At 35.3% G+C, this 11,968-nt stretch overlaps 1 non-coding gene across 1 annotated transcript; it reads left to right on the top strand.

The window, feature by feature from the left end:
* The first annotated feature begins 684 nt into the window (after nt 1-684).
* On the top strand, nt 685-792 carry LOC112738938 (small nucleolar RNA R71). The gene has a single exon (XR_003169885.1). It is a non-coding gene; the product is annotated as a small nucleolar RNA R71 (small nucleolar RNA).
* Nucleotides 793-11,968: the final 11,176 nt, after the last annotated feature.

Genomic DNA, 11,968 nt, shown 5'->3' with positions numbered 1-11,968 from the left:
AGTGATTCTTTTACTCAGCTGGCCCACTTGTGCTTCCAAATTTCTAATGGAGGACCTTGTTTCATTCATGAAACTCACAGTGGCCTTAGATAGATCACAGACTAAGTTTGCTAAATTAGAGGTATTTTGTTCAGAGTTCTCTGTCTGTTGCTGAGTGGATGATGGAAAAGGTTTACTATTGTTAAACCTATTTCTTCCACCATTATTAAAGCCTTGTTGAGGCTTTTGTTGATCCTTCCATGAGAGATTTGGGTGATTTCTCCATGAGGGATTATAGGTGTTTCCATATGGTTCACCCATGTAATTCACCTCTGCTATTGCAGGGTTTTCAGGATCATAAGCTTCTTCTTCAGCAGATGCCTCTTGAGTACTGTTGGATGCAGCTTGCATTCCATTCAGACTCTGAGAAATCATATTGACTTGCTGAGTCAATATTTTATTCTGAGCCAATATGACATTCAGAGTATTAATTTCAAGAACTCCCTTCTTCTGAGGCGTCCCATTACTCACAGGATTCCTCTCAGAAGTGTACATGAACTGGTTATTAGCAACCATGTCAATGAGTTCTTGAGCTTCTGCAGGCATTTTCTTTAGGTGAATGGATCCACCTGCAGAAGTATCCAATGACATCTTAGCTAATTCAGACAGACCATCATAGAATATATCCAGGATGGTCCATTCTGAAAGCATGTCAGAAGGACACTTTTTGGTCAGTTCCTTGTATCTCTCCCAAGCTTCATAGAAGGATTCACCTTCTTTCTGTCTGAAGGTTTGAACATCCACTCTAAGCTTGCTCAGCTTTTGAGGAGGAAAGAACTTGGCTAAGAAAGCCTTGACCAGCTTATCCCAAGAGTTCAGGCTATCCTTAGGTTGAGAGTCCAACCATATTCTAGCTCTGTCTCTCATAGCAAACGGGAAAAGCATGAGCCTGTAGACGTCAGGATCTACTCCATTAGTCTTAACAGTATCACAAATCTGCAAAAATTCAGTTAAGAACTGAAAAGGATCTTCAGATGGAAGTCCATGGAACTTGCAGTTCTGCTGCATTAGAGAAACTAATTGAGGTTTCAGCTCAAAATTGTTTGCTCCAATGGTGGGGATAGAGATGCTTCTTCCATGTAAATTGGAATTAGGTGCAGTAAAGTCACCAAGCATCCTCCTTGCATTATTATTATTTTCGGCTGTCATCTCCTCTTCCTGTTCAAAAATTTCTGAAAGGTGCTTGCTGGATTGTTGTAATTTAGCTTCTCTTAGTTTCCTCTTCAGAGTCCTTTCAGGTTCTGGATCTGCTTCAACAAGAATATTCTTGTCCTTGCTCCTGCTCATATGAAAAAGAGGGAACAGAAAAATAATAATAATAGGGATCCTTTTTGCCCAGGTATAGAGGTTCCCCTGTGTGAGTAGAAGAAGAAAAGAATGTAATGTAAAGAAGGGAAGAAGAGAAAATTCGAACACAGATGGAAGAGGGGGTTCGAATTTGGGTGAGATGAAGTGTTAGTAGATGAATAAATAAATAGAAGGAGATGAGAGAGAAAGAGGATTTTCGAAAATAAAATTTTGAAAAGGGGTTAGTGATTTTCGAAAATTAGGAATGAAATCAAATTAAAATTAAAAAATTGAAACAATTAGTTAATTAAAAAGAATTTTTGAAAAAGAGGGGGGAGATTTTCGAAAATTAGAGAGAGAGAGTTAGTTAGGTAGTTTTGAAAAAGATAAGAAACAAACAAAAAGTTAATTAGTTAGTTGAAACAAATTTGAAAATCAATTTTGAAAAGATAAGAAGATAAGAAGTTAGAAAAGATATTTCAAAGTCAAATTTTTGAAAAAGATAAGATTTTAAAAAAGATATGATAGGAAGATATGATTAGAATTAGTTTTGAAAAAGATTTGATTTTTAAAATCACAATTAATGACTTGATTCACAAGAAATCACAAGATATGATTCTAGAACTTAGAGTTTGAATCTTTCTTAACAAGTAAGTAACAAACTTGAAATTTTTGAATCAAAACATTAATTAATGAGAATATTTTCGAAAATTATAAGATAAAATTAAGAAAAGATTTTTGAAAAATAATTTTAAAATTTTCGAAAAATAAATAAGAAAAATGAAAAAGATTTGATTTTTGAAAAAGATTTTGAAAAAGATAAGATTTTTAAATTGAAAATTTGATTTGACTCATAAGAAACGACTAAATTTTTAAAAAGTTTTGAAAAAGTCAAACCAAATTTTCGAAATTTATGAGTGAAAAAGGGAAAGATATTTTTTTTATTTTTGAATTTTTAATGATGAGAGAGAAAAACATAAAAAAATGACTCACAACATGAAAATTATGAATCAAAACACATGATGCATGCAAGAACACTATGAATGTCAAGATGAACACCAAGAACACTTTGAAGATCATGATGAACATCAAGAACATATTTTTGAAAAAATTTTGATGCAAAGAAAACATGCAAGACACCAAACTTAGAAATTTTTCATGTATAAACACCATGAATGCAAGAATGCATATGAAAAACAAGAAAAGACACAAAACAAGAAAATATGAAGATCAAATAAGAAGACTGGTCAAGAACAACTTGAAGATCATGATGAATGCAATGCATGAATGCAATTTTTGAAAAATGCAAGATGAGTATGCAATTGACACCAAACTTAAAAATTGACTTAAGACTCAAACAAGAAACATGAAATATTTTTTTTATGATTTTCTAATTTTTTTGGATTTTTTGAAAATTATTTGTGAAAAAAAAAATAAGGATTCCAAAATTTTTAATATGAATTCTAGGAATCTTGCACTCTTAGTCTAAAGCTCCAATCTGAGGGTTAGACATGGCTTAATAGCCAGTCAAGCTTTAGCATGTAAATCAAGTGGATCAGGAACAGCAGCAGGTGGATTAGCAACAACTAGCTTGCTCTTGATAATGTTGGGTTGGAAGCCCCAGTCCAAATGAGTTTAGACATGGCTTTAAAGCCAGTCAGGCTTCAACATGCTTCATGAAACACTAGAATTCATTCTTAAAAATTCTGAAGAACATAATAGAAATTTTTGAAAAGAATTTTTAATTTTTTTTTTCGAGAATAAAGGAGAAATTTTTGAAAGATTTTTTAAAAAAAAATTTTGAAAACTTTTTGAAAATAAAATAAGAAGAAAATTACCCAATCTGAGCAACATGATGAACCGTCAGTTGTCCAAACTCGAACAATCCCCGGCAACGGCGCCAAAAACTTGGTATGCGAAATCGTGATCACTCAGATTTAGATTTGTAAAATTATTTGTTCGTTCTTTCCCTGGCAATGGCACCAAAAACGGATGCACAGAACCATGGTCCAAACATAACTTCACAACTTCGCACAACTAACCAGCAAGTGCACTGGGTCGTCCAAGTAATAAAACCTTACGTGAGTAAGGGTCGATCCCACGGAGATTGTCGGTATGAAGCAAGCTATGGTCATCTTGTAAATCTCAGTCAGGCGGATATCAAATAGTTATGGAGTTTTCGAATATTAATAATAAATAAACAGAAAATAAAGATAGAAATACTTATGTAATTTATTGGTGGGAATTTCAGATAAGCATATAGAGATGCGTTCGTTCCTCTGAACCTCTGCTTTCCTGCTATCTTCATCCAATCAGTCTTACTCCTTTCTATGGCTGGCTTTATGTAAGGACATCACCGTTGTCAATGGCTACTTTTCATCCTCTCTGTGAAAATAGTCCGATGCGCTGTCACTGCATGGCTAATCATCTGGAGGCATCACCGTGGTCAATGGCTGCATCCCATCCCATTGTGAAAAAGGTCCAAATGCTCTGTCACAGCACGGCTAATCATCTGAGGTTCTCGATCATACTGGAATAGGATTCACCCTCCTTTTGCGTCTGTCACTACGCCCAGCACTCGCGAGTTTGAAGTTTGTCACAGTCATTCAATCCCAGAGTCCTACTCGAAATACCACAGACAAGGTTTAGACTTTCCGGACTCTCATGAATGCCGCCATCAATCTAGCTTATACCACGAAGATTCTGATTAAGAGATCCAAGAGATACTCATTCAATCTAAGGTGGAACGGAAGTGGTTGTCAGGCACGCATTCGTAAGGGAATGATGATGATTGTCATGTTCATCACATTCATATTGAAGTGCGAATGAATATCTTAAAAGCGGAATAAGTTGAATTGAATAGAGAAACAGTAGTACTTTGCATTAATTCATGAGGAACAGCAGAGCTCCACACCTTAATCTATGGAGTGTAGAAACTCTACCGTTGAAAATACATAAGTGATGAAGGTCCAGGCATGGCCGAGAGGCCAGCCCCCATGATCTAAGAACTAAACGTCCCAAGATGTCTAATACAATAGTAAAAAGTCCTATTTATACTAAACTAGTTACTAGGGTTTACAGAAGTAAGTAATTGATGCATAAATCCACTTCCGGGGCCCATTTGGTATGTGCTTGGGCTGAGCTTGAAGTTTCCACGCGGAGAGGTCATTCTTGGAGTTGAACGCCAGTTTGTAACGTATTTCTGGCGTTCAACTCTGGCTTGTGACGTGTTTCTGGCGTTTAACTCCAGACTACAGCGTAGAACTGGCGTTCAACGCCCTTTTGCGTCGTCTAAACTCGGCCAAAGTATGGACTATTATATATTGCTGGAAAGCCCTAGATGTCTACTTTCCAACGCAATTGGAAGCGCGCCATTTTGAGTTCTGTAGCTCCAGAAAATCTACTTTGAGTGCAGGGAGGTCAGAATCCAACAGCATCAGTAGTCCTTCTTCTACCTCTGAATCTGATTTTTGCTCAAGTCCCTCAATTTCAGCCAGAAAATACCTGAAATCACAGAAAAACACACAAACTCATAGTAAAGTCCAGAAATGTGAATTTAGCATAAAAACTAATAAAAACATCCCTAAAAGTAACTAGATCCTACTAAAAACATATTAAAAACAATGCCAAAAAGCGTATAAATTATCTGCTCATCAGTCATCTAACCTAAGTTTATACAAAACATTATATATTATATACGAGAAACCGAAACCATACCTTGGCCGATTTCTCGTAAAACCTGGAATGTCACAATTTGTCACCGTTCCATGACACCCAAGGTTCCAAAGTCTCACCAAACGGGTCTCCGGCTCCCCAGAGTCCAATACCAAGTCTCTAACACCACCAATTTGTTTCCAAAGTACACAATCCAAACTAATTTCACAAAATAACACTAAAATTACTATAGGGTTCACTAATTAGATAACTTGAAAAGGATTAAACATTCCTCACCTTGCCAACATGAAATTGGGACAAAACCCAGTAAATCCACAAAGCTAATTTGCTCCGAAACACCAAAATTCAATAAACTCTCAACACCTAATCTCAACAAATTTCGAAACTGAGATGAGAATATTTGGGTAAGAAAAATCGATTTTCTTACCAAATAGTTGAATGGGTTTTGTAGAGGATTCTAAGACGAATGCGTGGCCGCTGACGGCTTGTCAATCGGAGCTCCGGATCAAAAGTTATGGCAATTTGATTATGGGGTTTGGTTGCATGGAAGTGTTCTTCCTCTCCTCCAATTCAGTTTCAGCGTGCTTCCCACTTTGAAAGGGGAAAGAAGGCTGATCCATGGGTTTTAATGTGTTTTGGGTTGGAGCTTGGGCCCAATACGGATCCGGTTCACTCGGTTCGGTCCGTTTGGCCCAATCTTGGGCCAAATTCTTTAAAATTAGTGTCAAAATTCCTATTTTAATTTTCTTTACTCTATCAAACTATAAAATTCCATTTTCTAATTTCTTAATTAATGACTAATTTATTTACTAATTACTCAGAGTTTACATTCTACCCCCCCTAACAAAAATTTTCGTCCTCGAAAATTCGCGCTCAAATCTACATATACACTCTTTCAATACCAACCAACCTCATACCCAATTTCTACCATTCTCCAATATTAATTCAAGCACAATTCCACATTCTTCATTCTCATGTGCAAGTTTATTAACTCAACCAAATTCAAGCCTAAATTGTACCCGTTTGTTTCATTTCTTAGTTTCGTCTAACTCTTTCTCAATGACCACAACTTCCTTAGCCTTCCAGAGTTCCATCAAAGTCAAATTAATCTCAAATTCTTCTCAACTATCTCGAACACTAATCAATTTTCCAATCTTTTAGTCTAATTCAATCCATTATAGCCTAAATCACACACTCACACTTTCCATTTCTGACCTTATGACAGCCATCGAAATCGTTCCATATCCCAAGTCTCCCTTCTCTCGTCTCTATAATTCTAAAGCCACCAAATCCACTGTGCTTTCACAGCATTACTCTAATTATAAGCCACTTAAGAACTTAATCACTCGTCTACTCTGTAAGAACATTCCTTGAATTCCCTTATCTCTCTAACTAGCACTATCGACCTTTACTCCAGCTACACAAGTTATAGTCCCTTGGTTTAGTTCATTACCAGGTCCATTACTGCCTCCATAACCATTCCTAATTTGTTCGCTCCATCCCTTCAGCAGAAGCTTGCACATCAGCAGTCAGGGAGTCAATCATATTTCCTCACTCGCACCCATGAGACGCCATTTGGGTCTTGTCCACACCGAATAACTGATATTAAGGTGATCAATCTTAATATCTAAAGTCTAGTGCTTTGAATATCCAAAAGTATGCTCATGAACATTTATGCTATATATGTCAAGCAGACATCCTAAATAGTATGTACACACAGCCAAAGTATGCCCAGAAGCATAGTTAGTCCATTCCCTAGGCTCTACGGAAACGAACTGTTCTGATACCATAATGTAATACCCTACCACACAGAGTCTTATGCTTAAGTCATAAAACAGAGGTGGTGAGATATTACGACCTCTAAAAGTAAAATTATATATATGTAATATAGTTGAAAAAGATTTTTTTTAACTAGGAGCCTTTTTAAAGAAGTTTTATAAAGAAAGTGTAAGCAAAATAGCGCGTCTGTCGTGTAAATGTGAACGTAACGAAGTAGGATAAGAGAGTTTCAAGATATAGATAACAAGGCTCCTAACCCGACTCGAGAAGTTAAAACCGGACAGAGCATATAAACATATGTACATATATAGATGAGAATCCCAAAATGAACCAAAGCAGATAAATGACAACTTGTTTCTCCAAGTCAACCTCTAAAAGGGACAAACATAAAATACAAGGTGGAGAATCTATATTCCTGCATAAATATAAACAAAATACGCCCCTGAGTCCCAAGAGTTCTTCGCTTCATCCGAGTCTCCAGAATATAGAGTGGTGCTTCTCAACCTGCATCTGAAAAAAATACTGTATGGGATGAGAAGCGGGGGTTCTCAATATGGTTAAGGTGCCCACATAAATAATAAATAAGGTCCTAGGAAAGTCGAAGGTAATCCTAGATTATAAAGCTTAAAATACTAAACAGCAACCATAGAGAAGGGTGATCTTCTAAGGGTTATTCAACCTAACTTAAACTTAATTTAAATACTAAACTATTTCACCTTTCCTCCATTACTCCATCTCCACTAATTCGCATAGACAAACAAACAGACAAGGCAAGCACAGGTAGAAAATAAGTAGTTCAAGTAATAATTACAACAGTTAGCAGAATATAATCAATTAGGCATTCCCAATTAATGTATATCAAACAAAGCACACATATGCATATGAGGAATGTCTATCCAACTGGCCGTGAGCTCACGTGTCGGTTACTTTGCCAGAACCCGACACATCTGGTAGCTAACCCAGACATTGGTCTCTAGGTTATGCATCTCCAAGAGGATCATAAACAAAGGAGAGTGGATTTCCACATCTAAGGAGTGTGCCTTCCCGCCTTCTCCTGGAGGAGATACGAAGGAGAGCGCTTTTCCACATCGAAGGAGCATGTCTTTCCACCTTGCAACCAGAGAAGAATGTGGGGAAACAATACGAAGGAGAGTGCCTTTCCACTTTTCCCACTTCCTCATCACGACAAGAGAGGGAACTTCCGTCCCTAACTTGTCATCCGAATACATTTTCAAGTTAACAAGCAAGCGGGATCGCACCCAAACCTTGCCCTCTCGACCATTCCGGCCCCACACACATCTCGACCGTTCCGGCCACACACACATCTCGACCATTTCGGCCTCACACAGTCATCCCCAATCTCATCGTTTTCAACATTTACTTTATCTCCAAGTTTCCTTAATTTCCTAACTCTATTTTATTACTAAACTTACTTTCCAAATTTAGAACTAACAGTGTGAAAACAGAGGTTTAGGAGGACAAATTGACTTAAAAACACAAAATAATGATTTGCTGAAAAACAGGGGTATGCGTACGCATGCAAGAGGTATGCGTACGCATACGCACTGGACAGAATAGAACGCATGTGTATGCCCCCTGTATGCGTACGCATGCAAGGACATTTGGCAAAAAATTTGGCTAAGTCTGAAATCTACAGAATTTCAATTTAAACCTCAAACTTCCGACACGCATAATTTTTCGTTTTAAATCATTTTCCATCCGTTCTTTGAACTGTGTAAACATCACGGACCCAATTTTATACAAAACAAGTTTGAAATCATTTGGGGGTCTGGAAGCCAAGTTATGGCTTGCCGAAGTTTGGTCAAAAATCATATTTTCACAAAGCTTTTCAAACCTCTATTTTCACCAATGTCATATCTCAATACTAAAACTCTAAACCTTTTTGACAATATCTAACCTTATCAAGTCACATTTCAATATCCAATTTATGTCCCAAAACATCCCTAATCAATTCTCATTGTCAACTCTCTTAACCCTCTTCAACTCAAGCCACACATAAATCATTAGTCATACAAGCATCACTCTTATAAATTCAATATCATCATTATCATCGCTTATACAAGCATCATTCACCTTTCTTACCTTTTTCCGGCCTCTGGCCCAATTTCACGGCCTCCGGTCCCAATTCACGGCCTCCGGCCCAACATTTATCAATTTATTAACATTCATAAGTTCACATTCAAAATCCTCATCCATTAGCATCAAATCATCATATAGTATCCTATTTTCATCATATAATAATATTCACCAATTCATACTCAACTTAAATCAACAATCATCATTAAGAACACTAAACCTTTAATACAATCATGCATTCCAACCTATCCTATGGTCATCTAACCTAAATTTTTACAAAACATTATATATTATATACGAGAAACCAAAATCATATCTTGGCCGATTTTCCGTAAAACCCGGAACGTCATAATTTGTCATTGTTCCACGACACCCAAGGTTCCAAAGTCTCACAAAACGGGTCTCCGACTCCCCAGAGTCCAATACCAAATCTCTAACACCACCAATTTGTTTCCAAAGTACACAATCCAAACTAATTTCATAAAATAACACTAAAATTACCATGGGGTTCACTAATTAGATAACTTGAAAAGGATTAAACGTTTCTCACCTTACCAACACGAAATTGGGACATAATCCAGCAAATCCACAAAGCTAATTTGCTCCTAAATACCAAAATTCAATAAACTCTCAACAAATTTTAAAACTGAGATGAGAAGATTTGGGTAAGAAAAATCATGTTTCTTACCAAATAGTTGAATGGGTTTTGTAGAGGATTCCGAGACGAACGCATAGCCGCTGACGGCTCGTCAATCGGAGCTCCAAATCAAAAGTTATGGCAATTTAATTATGGAGTAGGGGTTTGGTTGCTTGAAAGGGTTCTTCCTCTCCTCCAATTCAGTTTCAGCGTGCTTCTCACTTTGGAAGGGGAAAGAAGGCTGATCCATGGGTTTTAATATGTTTTGGGTTAGGTCTTGGGTCTAATACGGGCTCGGTTCATTCGATTCGATCTGTTTGACCCAATCTTAGGTTAAATTCTTTAAAATTAGTGTCAAAATTTTTATTTTAATTTTCTCTACTCCATCAAACTATAAATTTTTATTTTTTAATTTCTTAATTAATGACTAATTTATTCACTAATTACTCGAAATTTACACATAACTCTCAATTTTTTAATTAACTTCTTTAGGCTCATTTTAAATTTAGCTTTTAATAGGGGTACAATTGCCAAAAAAGTATTTAGACAACTAAGCATATGAATTAATGTTAATTTGTTCACTTGGTGTATTATTAGTGATCCATATAATATAAATATTGCATACTTTTTCAAATATTAGGACATGGGAGCAATCACCTAAGTTTATTATTACCCCGTCTTAAAAAAATAATGAATTTATTATCCCCACACACAAGACTAAAATATTAGAAAGGTAAAGATTTTCATGAATAGATGTTATGTGATGATAAAATTTCTGAAATCTTAAGAGATCTTTGTTAGCTCAATAAGAGATCTTAAGTTCATGTTTTGGATATGCAAGTGTGTCAAAACTCAAAAGGAATAATTTGAAGAGAACAACTCGAGTTTCAACTAGAAGAAACCTATTGAAATGCCACTTTTGCATTTGAAGAAGCCCATGAAAATCCCATCATTTGTGACCTTATTTTTTGTCGTCTAAGCGTGTCTCTAGCATTGACCTGTCCTGCACATAATTGCATTTCTTCTAAGGCCTTCCCATGCTTGAGGAGAAATTTTGCAAGTGTAACTTCATTCTCACAATCCAGAAACCCATGGATTTTCACCACTTTCAAGTGTTGTAAAAAGGGCTTTAGACTTGGTATTTGAGATTCCCAATATTGCTCTTCCTCCGTGCTTGTCATGTCCCACAAGTCCCTGTTCCATTGCTGAAGTGCATGAAAAATGAAATCAAACTTTGAAAATGTTCTTCAAATGTGAGCAAAGAAAGTCTTGGGAGTCAATTAGAGTTGTATATTTTAAATCCAAAATATGATTCATCCTTTAAAAATTCATAACCACATTTTGGATAACCAGTATTTTAAAAGAATTTTAAAATCCATAACCAATTAACCAAAACCAAATTTCATCCTACCATAATGTCAAACTGTTTTCACTCTCGGCAAACACTCTCCCCAAGTCTCTCGGTTTCTCCACTCTCTTCTGCTCTACTCTCTCCACCTCGGCCTCCCATGCTCGCCGCTATTCTGATTTTGCCTCTATTTCTCCTTCTTCCTTTTTTATATCAACTATTTTTGGGGGACAATGATGATGATAAATGGGTTTTTGGTCAAACTTGAAAATTTGTTTGCTTTCTTCTCCTTTAGAATGCCGGATTCATTTCGTGTGTCACATTTGGATTCTTGAACTTGTTCCGTTCAATTGAAGTTTACTGTTTGTGTTGCATTTGGTAATAAGGAACTAAGGATATGTAGATCGACGGATCTAGAAATTTTAAATCCTGGGGCAAAAATATATAACACATGAAACTAACAATTTTTTTTTGTAAACTTATCAAAGTATGTAGACTTAAATAACATAAAATGTTAAATATTAAATAATTTTTTATTTATTCATTATTAATACTGATATATTAATAGCTACTAACGTAGTTATTAATTTACATTTTTATAAATTAAATACATATAATAATGGTAAGGAGGAGATTAATCAAGATAATAAATAGCTTATTTTTTAATCAGAACATTTTTTATACAAGTTTTCGAAATAGCAAAATATGATTTTTATGAATTATATAAGATGAAAGTATTTAAAAGAAAAATACACTAAACTCTTCATATCCCATTATATATTTTATAGTTTACCTAATAATTATTTAACTATTTAATAAAAAAAGACAAAAATAAATTTTTGATTTAGTAACAATATCACTACCAAAAACAACATCAATAAAGTTTGTTGGTTAAATAGATAAATAGGTAAATAAATAGAAATATAAAATACTTTATTGATTGAACTAATTTTTAAATAATTTTTAATTTGATTTCTGTTTGAGAATTAATCATCAAAACTGAATACAAATTTTTTTAGTTTACAACTAAATATTAAAGTTTAATAAAAAAAATTTAAGAATATAAACTTCAATTAAATAAAATTTCTAATTAAATGGTATCATAA

Source organism: Arachis hypogaea, chromosome 13 (assembly GCF_003086295.3).
Source record: "Arachis hypogaea cultivar Tifrunner chromosome 13, arahy.Tifrunner.gnm2.J5K5, whole genome shotgun sequence".
Lineage (NCBI taxonomy): Eukaryota > Viridiplantae > Streptophyta > Magnoliopsida > Fabales > Fabaceae > Arachis > Arachis hypogaea.
The sequence above is the reverse complement of the archived record's forward strand: the minus strand, read 5'-3'. Positions and strand labels throughout refer to the sequence as shown.